Genomic DNA, 13,848 nt, shown 5'->3' on the forward strand with positions numbered 1-13,848 from the left:
CAGATAGATTCATTATGTTACTAATTATGTTTTGTTCATTTGTTTCGGAATTTGTTTTGTTTAGTTTAATTTTGTTTTGTTTATTAAGTTTCTAAGGAATTCCAAATTTTCAGAACAATTCGAATTCAGATTGGTCAAAAATGTTCCACCAATTCGAATTCTGTATGAGTAATAGCTGGTTGTTAAGGTGCGGGCCAGGAAGCTGGCCACTTGTCTTTAAAGAGGAGCTCCAGACTCCTTAAGAAAAAATTACCAATCAGTAGCTACAAATACTGTAGATGCTGACTTTTAATATTAGGACACTTACCTGTCCTGAAATCCAGCAGTGTCTTCCCCCCTAGCCAATTTTTTCTTGTAAGGGAAATTGGCAGTGAAGGTTTGAGGCTTCACAGATGGCTCCCTACTGCGCATGCGCCAAGCAAGCTGCGCTTTGTGAATGGCCAGGCGGCAGGGTAAGGAGGAGGGGGCCGAACTTCTGGGTGACTTTGCCAGGTGACGAAGCAAACAAGCGGAGCTTCCTCTTTTGGGTGAAGCTACACTTTACCAATTGATAACTCATCAGCTGGCAGCGGACTTCCTCACTGACAGCTGAAATGTAAACAAAAGAATGCCATCAATGAAAAATGCAGAAAAAAACAGTGTGAGGTCCCCCCAATCCATACCAGGCCTTTCAGGTCTGGTATGGATTTTAATGGGAATCCCACGCTAAAAAGTAAAAAAAAAAAAAGCAGCATGGGGTCCCTTCCAAAACCCATACCAGACCCTTATTCAAGCATTCCACCCTGGCAGGTCAGATGCCCTCAACATTGGGGGGTGCTTAGGGGCAGAGGGGCTCGCCCCCCCCAAAGCACCTTGCCCCCATGTTGATGGAGACAAGGGCCTCTTCTCCACAAATTTGGCCGGTGGTTGTGGGGGTCTGCAGGTAGGGGGCTTATCAGAACCTGGAAGCCCTCTTTAACAAGTGGGCCCCCTGATCCTGACAGGTTTTTGACAAATCTTTTATTAAAAAATAAAAAAATGTCCCTGGTTTAGATCCATCATCAATCACGATGCTCACCAACACCACTGACCCACTGTCTAAAAGTTCTTAAATAGCTAAGGGACAGAGCCACCCAATGAGTGACCCCCGCCCCGGTCGATGACGTCACAATGGGGTCAATTGATGATGATCATATTGGAAAACGTAGGAATAGCAAATCTGAAATTGGAGACTCTATTTCAACATATTTCAACAATTTATTTTTAATTATTAATTAATTTAATCATTATTTATTTATTTATTTATAATTTCATTTATTTATTTTTAGACCTGTTTTACTTATGTGTTTAACACAATTTGTTTTTAAAAAACAGTAATAAGGAACAGTAGCTTACTCCTCAATACTAAGAGTGTTAACTGGTATCAGGGCTGCTGATAGAAATCACAGGACCCCGTAAAGACTACCTGACAGGGCCCCGGCCCCCAAGAAAATTTTAAAGCTATATTTCGATAAAAATATAATAAAATCATTATTAGCAGACACAAATAAAACATAACTCACAGAATTCCTGCTAAATCTAAAAGAAGAAACTGAGTTGATAAATAAATATCTGTGTGTGAATGAGGTCTTGGGGCTCATGCACATGGGTGCTGTGGTCTGTACAGTGTGAATCAGTGGTTCATTTATGTGGCTTGAGCCACCTGGTGCTGTACGAACACAGCCGAGAGGTCCTAATTTGACAGGTGTGGGGATGCAGGTGTACAGCCCGAACACAGACAGTGCGCATTTGGGGGCCACTCACCTGCACCCCTGACAAATTAGGGCCTGTGGCTGTGTTTGTACAGGTGCTACATCCCCATAGAATGACAGGTGGCTCCATCCCAAACCCCTCCTTCACACAGCCAGAGTACCTGTGTGAATAAGCCCTTAATTATATTTTTCAAATTTCTTTTGTTTAATAACCCTGTTGGGAAGGATGGAGGGGCTGGCTTTGGTGAAATATTATTATGTCAGACTTACCTAAAAAACATCTCTCCAGTGGTGTGTTGCCACTACTAAGAGGGATTCCATCTTCGTCTGGTCTTCTCTCTGGTTCTTAGGCTCCAGTCATTTGGCAAACTGCGATAATGTAACTCACACGCATGCGCACAGGAGTCATGGTCACAGCACAGCTCTCTGAATGGATAGTATGCTGTCCATTGAGAGTGCAGTGCACATGCGCCAGTGCTATCACCGGCTGCTATGTTTAGAAGATATTCACTGTACCTATATGTAAGCCCTATTATGGGCTTACCTGTAGATACAAGATAAATAGTTGAGTTTACTACTGCCAGATCAGTTAATAATTGGTTAAATAGAAGGAGTTGATACATGGTTTTGCAGAGGGAACTGACAGTTAAGGGGAGAACAAGCAAAGTTGCATAGGTCAGAAGGCAGTCTGGGGGAGAGGAGTGGGAAGCCCAGCTACATAAAGCACACTAAACTGCACTGGGACAAGATAAAAGGCAGCTATGGAACCAGGTGTAACAGTAAATTCTTCACCCCATGGGAATACAGCTGATCAGCTGTGACTGTGTCAGGAAGACGGAGCAAAGGCGGAGAGATAAAAAAAATATTCAGGCTGGGACAAGGAGTATTGGAAGAACTGCAGGAAGAGAAACAAAGTTACAGAGATAACAAACTCACCTAGCAGGGCATAAAATAGAGCCAGTGCTGAGAGGGGGGGGGGGCACACACAGGGAGGGAGATTTGGCAATGACGTACAGGATTTTGCATCCACCATTTCATTTTCTGAAGTTCTGCCTGTGCATAATGTTCAGAATGATAGGCAGAGGCGCATAAAGGAGTTCAACATATGGCTTAGTAAATGGTGTCAAGAGCAAGGATTTGGCTTTGTTTCTCATGATAGCTCTACTTGGAATAGAAAGGAACTGTACAAAAAAGATGGTTTGCATTTTTCTCTCAAAGGAACAAATGTACTTAGTAAACAACTCTAAGAATTTGCGAAAGAGTATTTAAACTAGGAAGGGGGGGCAAAAGAGTGGAAATACAAGAGTCCAATTGCCCCCCGAAACAATGCCAGAACAGGTCAGAAGCACAGAGGTTAAGACATGATAAGCTCAGAGTCCTGTCTACAAATGCTCGCAGTTTAGGTAAAAAAATCAATGAACTTGGGTAAATAATGGCATCTGAGAATGTAGATTTAGTGGCTGTTACGGAGACATGGTTTAATGAAAGAAATGACTGGGACATAACCATACCAGGGTACTCTTTATACAGAAGAGACAGAGAAGGCAAGAAAGGAGGAGGAGTGGCCCTGTATGTGAAAGATAGCATTAAATCTAACCTAATACAAGTTGGTGAGGCCAACATAGAGTCAGTTTGGGTTACGTTGCAGTTTGCTAATCATGCAGTAACTCGTGTAGGTGTGATATATAGACCACCTGGTCAAGTTAAAGAACTAGATGATCTACTAGTTGAAGAAATAGCTAAAATGACAATGAAAGGAGAAGTTATCATTATGGGAGATTTCAATCTTCCAGATATAAACTGGAAAACCAAAATAGCAAGTTCTACCAGGAGTACAGATATTCTAAATTCCCTACTGGGGTTGTCTCTGCAACAAGTGGTTGAGGAGCTAGCCCGGAGGGAGGCCATTTTGGATTTGGTATTCACAAATGGGGATTCGGTATATGATGTCATTGTAGGCGAAACCTTGGGATCTAGTGATCACCAGTCAGTGTGGTTTAATATAAGAACTGTGAAAGAGTCACACCACACAAAAACAAAAGTTTTAGATTTTAGAAAAACAGACTTTTCAAAAATGAAATTATTCATAAATGAGTCCTTATCAGACTGGAACGGATTACATGGAGTCCAGGAGAAATGGGACTACTTAAAAGGTGCATTATTGAAGGCAACAGAAAATTGCATTAGACTTGTCAGTAAAAGCAAAAAAAGGAAGAGACCACTGTGGTACTCAGCAGAAGTGGCCCAAATCATTAAAAATAAAAAGCTAGCATTTTGTAATTATAAAAAAACCCAGAGCAATGAAGATAAGGAAATCTACAAGATTAGGCAGAAAGAGGCCAAGCAAGTTATAAGAACTTCTAAAGCGCAGACAGAAGAAAAACTAGCTCAGTCTATGAAAAAGGGGGGATAAGACATTCTTCAGATATATAAATGAAAAAAGGAAATTAAAACAAGGAATAACTAAATTAAAAACAAAGGACGGAAGGTATGTAGAAGAGAATAAAGGGCTAGCCGACTGCCATAATGAATACTTCTGTTCAGTTTTTACAGAAGAAAAAGAAGGAGAAGGACCTCCACTTGAAAGGATGACTAATGAATCGTTTGATGCATGTGTTTTTACAGAGGAAGACGTTCTAAGATTGCTGTCTAAAGTGAAGACAAATAAGTCACAGGGTCCTGATGAGATACACCCAAAATTATTAAAAGAGCTTAGTGGTGAGCTGGCAAAACCATTAACAGATTTATTTAACCAATCTTTAGTAACAGGAGTCGTCCCGGAAGATTGGAAATTGGCAAATGTCGTGCCCATTCACAAGAAAGGTAGTAGGGAGGAATCGAGCAACTATAGACCAGTGAGTCTGACATCAATAGTAGGCAAATTAATGGAAACCCTATTAAAGGATAGGATTGTGGAACATCTTAAATCCCATGGATTGCAAGATGAAAAACAACATGGGTTTACTTCAGGGAGATCATGTCAAACAAATCTTATAGATTTTTTTGACTGGGTGACTAAAATAATAGACGGTGGAGGTGCAGTAGACATTGCATATCTAGATTTTAGTAAGGCTTTTGACACTGTCCCACATAGAAGACTTATCAATAAACTGCAGTCATTGAGCATGGACTCCCATATTGTTGAGTGGATTAGGCAGTGGCTGAGTGACAGACAACAGAGGGTTGTAGTCAATGGAGAACATTCAGAACAAGGTCATGTTACCAGTGGGGTACCTCAGGGATCTGTACTGGGACCAATTTTGTTTAATATCTTCATAAGTGATATTGCAAAAGGCCTCGATGGTAAGGTTTGTCTTTTTGCTGATGACACAATGATATGTCCTGGGGCTTAAAAACCCAAGGGCAGAATATAGAATATTTGACACAGTCCTGACCTCAGTATCTGAGGAAAGGGATTTAGGAGTAATTATTTCAGAAGACTTAAAGGTGGGAAGACAATGTAATAGAGCAGCACGAAATGCCAGCAGAATGCTTGGATGTATAGGGAGAGGTATAAGCAGTAGAAAGAGAGAAGTGCTTATGCCGCTGTACAGAACACTGGTGAGACCTCACTTGGGAGTATTGTGCGCAGTACTGGAGGCCATATCTCCAGAAGGATATAGATACTCTAGAGAGAGTTCAGAGAAGAGCTACTAAACCAGTACACGGATTGCAGGAAAAAACTTACCAGGAAAGGTTAAAGGACCTTAACATGTATAGCTTGGAAGAAAGAAGAGACAGAGGGGATATGATAGAAACTTTTAAATACATAATGGGAATCAACTTGGTAAAGGAGGAGAGCATATTTAAAAGAAGAAAAACTACCACAAGAGGACACAGTTTTAAATTAGAGGGGCAAAGGTTTAAAAGTAATATGAGGAAGTGTTACTTTACTGAGAGAGTAGTGGATGCATGGAATAACCTTCCTGCAGAAGTGGTAGCTGCAAATACAGTGAAGGAGTTTAAGCATGCATGGGATAGGCATAAGGCTATCCTTCATATAAGATAGGGCCAGGGACTATTCATAGGATTCAGATATATTGGGCAGACTAGATGGGCCAAATGGTTCTTATCTGCCGACACATTCTATGTTTCTATGTTTAGTGACAGACGACAATTGTGTCTCTCTTCCTCTAGCAGCTGAAAGCTGGTATCAGGAAGAGGGGGAGACCAGCTTTCATCTGCTGGAGGAAGAGACACAATTGTCGTCTGTCACTAATCCCTCTCCCTGTTTTGGCCCCCCTGTGTGCTCGGGCCCCCAAGAGGACGGGTGGCCCCCCCTATCAGCGACCCTGACTGGTATGCCAATTGCTAATAATAATTCATAATTACTAAAATTAAAGAAAAATAATTTTTATCTACTTCAAAATTCAAAATAAACCTCCCGCATGATATGGAGTCTTTAGGCGACATTATAATGACTTTTTTTCTTATTTGTAGAAACAACATTTACACCATATGCTTATATCTGTAACCTAGTGGAACTTAGTGGCCCTTTTAACATAGTATCATAGTTAGTTAGATTTTTCACATGCCACTCCAGGCAAGATTAGGCTCACATCGCAGGTGCTGGCTCGGCTTGTCCCCTCCGAAGCTATCATTTGTACCAATAACAGGAATGATGCACAATTATATTCTTTCTCTAAAACAGCTAGCAGGAACAAGTTCTATTTTGACATGTTTTGTGCTAGGACTAGCTTTCTCAAAGAATTATTTGAGAATGTCTTATACCTACCAAAAATCATGTCAGAATAGACTTGTTCCTGCTGGCTATTTAAATAAGGGAAGAACATTATTTTGCATCTCAGTGTGCATCATTCCTATTGGTGGTACAATTGATCGATTGATCATAGTCAGGTAAAAAAAAAAGCCTCCATAATTAAAACCCTATATCCTCAATTGTTCAAGAGGAAGGCAAAAACAACATTTCAAAGTATGGCCCTATATTTCTCCAGCCGGGAAAAGAAAGTTCCTATCTGAACCCCCAGGGAAATCAGATATCGCCTGTACGTGTAGGTAGAATTCATTCCTGAAGTAGTCTATTCCACATTTTCAGAGCTCTTTTTATGAAGAAGCCTTTCTGTATGCAAAGGTTCAACCTCTTTTCCTCCAGAAGTAGAATGCCCCGGTGTCCTTTGAAACAACTTTAATGTAAATAACTTTGCACCAAGTTCACTATATGAACCAACTCGGTAATTGTACATGGGGATCATATCTCCCTTTAATCACCTCTTTTCAAGACAGAATACATTCTGTTCAGCCAATTATAGCTGAGCTCCTCCATGCCTCTTATCAGTTTGGTTGCCCTTCTTTGCACTTTCTCGAGTTCTCCAATATCCTTCCAGATGAGGTCTTAATGATTTTTACAGGAGTCAAATTCTCTCTCTCTCTCTCTCTCTCTCTCTCCCTCTCCCCCTCTCTCCCTCCCCCTCTCTCCCTCTCCCCCTCACTCCCTCTCCCCCTCTCTCCCTCTCCCTCTCTCTCTCCCATACGCTTATTGCAATTTTTTTTCACCAAAAATATGTAGCAGAAAACAAATTGGCCTAAAATGTTAAAAATTTTTGATTCTAAATGTTTTTTTTTTGGGAATGTTATATAGCAAAAAGTGAAAAATATTGTTTTTTTTTTTTTTTTAAGAATTGTCGCAATTTTTTTTTTTTTACATTTAAATCGCAGAGGTGATTAAACACCACCAAAAGAAAGCTCTATTTGGGGGGAGAAAAATTACATAAATTTTATTTGGGTACAGCATCGCATGACCACGCATTTGTCCGTTAAAATAGCGCAGTGCCGAAAGTGGTTAAATGGGTATACAATATATTCCCCTTTTCTTTATTTCTTTTCTTTTCATCATGATGTATGCAGGAAACTAAACAGTGCATAAGTCATTAGTGTAACATAGGAGTGTATCACATTGGGTATGAACAGGTAGGAATTAGTACGCTGGAACCATTATTTTTTAAAACGTGTTTGATGCACAAATGTCTTCCATTTAATTGTTTTGATGACTTTTAATTATTTTTTCCCAATTTTTGAACCAATTCATGCAGGATGAAATCGATAAGAGGTGACCCAATCCTAATGCATCTCTCAATCAATAGATCATTTTAGTAATTACGTAAAGAGCTGTGCAAACTTTTGCCGCTATATACAGTCAGGTCCATAAATATTGGGACATCGACACAATTCTAATCTTTTTGGCTCTATACACCACCACAATGGATTTGAATTGAAACAAACAAGACGTGCTTTACCTGCAGACTTTCAGCTTTAATTTAAGGGTATTTACATATCAGGTGAACGGTGTAGGAATTACAACAGTTTGCATATGTGCCTCCCACCTTTTAAGGGACCAAAAGTAATGGGACAGATTAACAATCATAAATCAAACTTTCACTTTTTAATACTTGGTTGCAAATCCTTTGCAGTCAATTACAGCCTGAAGTCTGGAACCCATAGACATCACCAGACGCTGGGTTTCATCCCTGGTGATGCTCTGCCAGGCCTCTACTGCAACTGTCTTCAGTTCCTGCTTGTTCTTGGGGCATTTTCCCTTCAGTTTTGTCTTCAACAAGTGAAATGCATGCTCAATCGAATTCAGGTCAGGTGATTGACTTGGCCATTGCATAACATTCCACTTCTTTCCCTTAAAAAAACTCTTTGGTTGCTTTTGCAGTATGCTTCGGGTCATTGTCCATCTGCAATGTGAAACGCCATCCAATGAGTTCTGAAGCATTTGGCTGAATATGAGCAGATAATATTGCCCGAAACACTTCAGAATTCATCCTGCTGCTTTTGTCAGCAGTCATATCATCAATAAATACAAGAGAACCAGTTCCATTGGCAGCCATACATGCCCACGCCATGACACTACCACCACCATGCTTCACTGATGAGGTGGTATGCTTTGGATCATGAGCAGTTCCTTTCCTTCTCCATACTCTTCTCTTCCCATCACTCTGGTACAAGTTGATCTTGGTCTCATCTGTCCATAGGATATTGTGCCAGAATTGTGAAGGCTTTTTTAGATGTTGTTTGGCAAACTCTAATCTGGCCTTCCTGTTTTTGAGGCTCACCAATGGTTTACATCTTGAGGCGAACCCTCTGTATTCACTATGGTGAAGTCTTCTCTTGATTGTTGACTTTGACACACATACACCTACCTCCTGGAGAGTGTTCTTGATCTGGCCAACTCTTGTGAAGGGGGTTTTCTTCACCAGGGAAATAATTTTTCGGTCATCCACCACAGTTGTTTTCCGTGGTCTTCCGGGTCTTTTGGTGTTGCTGAGCTCACCAGTGCGTTCTTTCTTTTTAAGGATGTTCCAAACAGTTGATTTGGCCACATCTAATGTTTTTGCTATCTCTCTGATAGGTTTGTTTTTTGTTTTTTTAGCCTAATGATGCTTGCTTCACTGATAGTGACAACTCTTTGGATCTCATATTGAGAGTTGACAGCAACAGATTCAAAATGCAAATGGCACACTTGAAATGAACTCTGGACCTTTTATCTGCTCCTTTGTAAATGGGATAATGAGGGAATAACACACATGGCCATGGAACAGCTGAGCAGCCAATTGTCCCATTACTTTTGGTCCCTTAAAAAGTGGGAGGCACATATACAAACTGTTGTAATTCCTACACCTTTCATCTGCTTTGGATGTAAATACCCTCAAATTAAAGCTGAAAGTCTGCAGTTAAAGCACATTGTGTTTGTTTCATTTAAAATCCATTGTGGTGGTGTATAGAGCCAAAAAGATTAGAATTGTGTTGATGTCCCAATATTTATGGACCTGACTGTAACTCCTAAATAATAATAATAATAATAATAATCAATTATTCAGGATGCAATGATGATCTGTATTTTGAATAACAGTAATTTGGTTATCTTCCCTTTACAGCATAATTTTGGAAGACATGATTTTCAGATGATCCCAGAACACTGGAAAAGCTTAAAAAAAAAAGAAAAAGAAAATTTCTGGAGACCCACATCAGACCACAGGGAAAAATTTCCTTTTCTGCTCTTCAAAACTTTCTAGTCACTGTGGTAAAAACAAACACAAATTTGACCCCACTAACAAGTAGAAAATTTAACAAATATTCTTAAAATTAAAAATTTCTAATGAAATCCAACTAGAATATGGCCAGCCTTCTTTATAAACAAAAAATAAAGTCAACCACAAAGGAATTTGGACATAAAGTAATTATTTGCATGGCTCTGCAGACTGTTCTAAAATGACCTCTAAGCCCCTCACTTCCTCACTCTTTGGATATATGATAGAAGTTGGACCTGCAAAAAATATTTTATTTTAAGAAGGTTCTACCGTGTTTTTCACTAATTAAGTAGGATGCTGTTTTGTTCCTTTTAGACTGCCTCGCCATAATGTGTCTAGTTGTTCCAGTGTTTGTATGCTGTTTGGTAAGAAGGGCTATCTATTATTAGGATATATATGAAGATTAGATCACATCATTAGGAGCCAATCATGCTGAAATCCTACAAATACCCATGGTTTCCCAACCTTGTGTCACAGATTTACACACACAAACATAGTATGATATTATTTTGCAATTATTTATAATCATTAATCCTTTGTCAGTTACCACTGAGAACAGGAAATTCATTTTACTTATGTTACTTTTCTCATAATTAGCTGTGTTTTTATGATCAAAGTTCCAGTATTGTGGAGCACTGTTTTACATGATTTTATTTTCTTTAACACAGTTAATGATGTGCAGTGACGCCTTTAACAGCAAGATTAATCATATTTTTAGCAGGAATTTTGTTCTGCTTTGTTAATCACATTTGTGCAGTTAATGTGGCAAGTGTTACTTACTCCCACAGATGCCCAGATGTCACCTTCCTAACAATAGTTTCAGAGCATTAAGTCTCAAGGTTTTTCACCTTAATGCATTCTATGTTCATCAATTGCCATACAATTGGAATCTTCATAAGAAGAGACACACTGAAAACTTCAAGGCTTCATATAGGACCCACCAAGAGTTTTACCACCATGAAATGAAGGTTAGCATTCAATGTGATCATTCTAATTTGGAATTATTTACACAGCCCTTCAATAAATTCAAGCTGTAGATACTTAATGCAAGACTCAAGTGACAGAACTCATTCGCTTGTAGGTCTTGTCATATCCATCTGTCTAATAGCCTTAAAAAAAAGATGACCACTAGTAATGCAATGTATGTTGTAATGATAGTCACGTTGGAATTAACTGATATGCATTATCGTCAAGTCATGATGTATACTAATAATGTATAAATAAGGGTCCCTTGCTGAAGAAGTCCCGCTTATTTTCACGGACGTAACGCGTACGAGGGATGTCACGTGACCCGCGGCCGCCTCTCACTCTTCCGGGTTGGTGGACCTGATGCACGCCTGCTTGCAAACTCTGCAGATATGCGCTGTTATTTTCTTCAAAAATGTGAGTTGTTTTCTTATATGGATTAAAGAGTGCTTGATTGCATACAGAGAGCATTAGATCGTTTTTTCTTGTCTCCTACACATATTGGTAACATTGTTTGAGGAGCTGACAGTGCATCGGAGGTGTAATCATTTACTACGCTTAAGGAAGAAAGTGTGAGGATGCTTTGATTTTGAGATGAAATGCTGGTTGACCCTGTAGGGTCTCTTTGTTAAGGTGAGCGGCAGTGTGAACAGGTGGTGGGATTGCATGAGCACTCGTGGAGACAAGCACCTTATGGAATTGCCCTAGGACCACTTTACACTGGAGACTTTTATCTGTTTATATGGACACCTATTAACACTGGGACTCTGCATGATTTTATAATTTTACCACTAGGATTGCGCTGCACTATTTTTCTATTATCCCTTTTAACTTGGCTGACATTAGGACAATTATATTATCGTGCACTGTGTGTCAAGTCCTTTCAGAATAACTGGGCAATAAAAATGGATGAGATGAAGAACATGGCCAGTATCCCACGACATGTATCATCGCTGTGAATCATCAACTTTCTCAAGCAGCAAAAAAATATACTATGTATATTAGCGCGCCAGAGAGGCAGTGGCCGTAGCCTGGTTAAGATTTATGTAAATAAGTAAATTAATTGTGATAATTAAGTGCAGCTGCTAGTAAAGTGCGGGTGCAAATTGGAAGAAAAAGTATTCACAATAGTGATACCTCTAGCGCTTGCTAATCCCTAGTGGAAATTACAATATGTGCTAAAAATTCACAGTGGATATAATTAATAAATAAACATGAAAATAAATCACTTCAAAAATAACTTAAAAATAATAGTCCTTCCAATGTGTAGTGATAAGTCAATCAACATTAATAATAAACCATAAAATTGATAAAGTCCAAATCCAATAATTGTGTAATAAAGTGCTGGTGCTTCTTCCTTAATAACTGGTGCTTCCTTTCCCGTGATAAATAAATAAATAAATTGCCCACTCACCAGATGTTGTGGGTTCTATATGTCTTATGACATTAGAACCTAACTTGCTTCAATAGAAAATCCTTTCCAGGTTCGGGTTCCCTCTCCCTGGGTATGGATAGGCCGTTCGGTTATTACTCCACCATGGGATGAGTCTCCTCCAACCACGGGCCAAAGTATGAGATGTATTCCCTGCTAATCACCTCCAATCACAAGCCGTGATGGGGGAATAAATGGATAGTGTGGTATTGCTTTTCAAAGTTTTATTGCACACACCAAAAAACAATATTGCACACTCAACGGTCAAATCCGTAAACTCCAAAAGTGATAAAAGCAGGTGTCATACACTTCCACATCTTCAAAAACAATATCCAGCAAAGTGAAATAGAAGAAAAACCGTGCTCGATCCAAAAAAATGGCAGACAAACAGGACAGGATCGTCATACACGTGTGCTGGAGAGTGGAGAGCGGTAGTTCCGGCTTGCGTTCCACTCAACAACGTATGACGTCACGGCGTGCGTTCCACCGAACGCGTTTCGTCATTGGTTCAGACGTCTTCAGAGGTGGAGTCACACGTCTAGCTCAACCCTTATATGCCGGAGCTGCCGCTCTGCACTGCGCACGACTCCGCCCAGTTAATTACTCTGTCGGAAACAGGAAATAACTCCCGTGTCCCCGCAATAACATTGTGCTATGTAAACCAAGAAAATCATAACAAAATATCTTTGTGCTATTTCAAAATGTAATTGTTAAACCGGCTCTCATTTTCCCCTAGATTTTGCAACTTCTAAAGATGACAATGAAGAGAAATTATTTCTGGCACCAGGGAGAATACTATCGCCAACACAAAGGAGTTGCTATGGGCGCCCGCTACGCACCGAGTGTAGCCAATCTTTTTCTAAGTAAGTGGGAAAAAGAAGAAATCTGGGGTAAAAAACGAGATGAACTGGTAATGTACCGAAGGTATATAGATGATGTGATCATCGTTTGGAAAGGATCGGAAGATATATATAGAATATATAGAAGATTTGAACATCAACCGTTACAAAATAAAATTTAGTGGAACATGGGATAAAAATTAAATACACTACCTGGACCTTACCATATTTAACCACTTAAGCCCCGGAGGATTTGGCTGCTAAAGGACCAGGGGTTTTTTTGCGATTTTTTACTGCGTGACTTTAACGGACAATTGCGCGGTCGTGCGACGCTGTACCTAAACGAATTTGACGTCCTTTTTTTCCCACAAACAGAGCTTTCTTTTGGTGGTATTTGATCACCTGTGCGATTTTTTGATCACGCGCTATAAACAAAAAAAGAGCGTAAATTTTGCAAAAATAACAATATTTTTCACATTTTTTTATATGAAATTCCCCAAAAAAAAAAGTAAAAATCAAAATTTTTTAACATTTTTCGGCCAATTTGTTTTATGCTACCTATGTTTGGTAAAAAAAATCGCAAAAAGCGTATTTTGATTGGTTATCGCGTTTACTAACAAAGAGAAAGATTTTTGTCATTTTTGGTGTTTTTTTTTTTAACGCATAATGGCGGCGATCTGCGATTTTTTTTCCGGTACTGCGACATTGCGGCGGACAGATCGGACCCTTGACTGACATTTTTGACACTTTTGGGGTTACCAGTGACATTACTGCAGTAATCAGTGCTATACATATGCACTGTTACTGCAAAAATGACACTGGCAGGGAAG

The sequence above is a fragment of the Pelophylax lessonae genome (assembly GCF_965119305.1).
Source record: "Pelophylax lessonae genome assembly, chromosome: 5".
Classification (NCBI taxonomy): domain Eukaryota; kingdom Metazoa; phylum Chordata; class Amphibia; order Anura; family Ranidae; genus Pelophylax; species Pelophylax lessonae.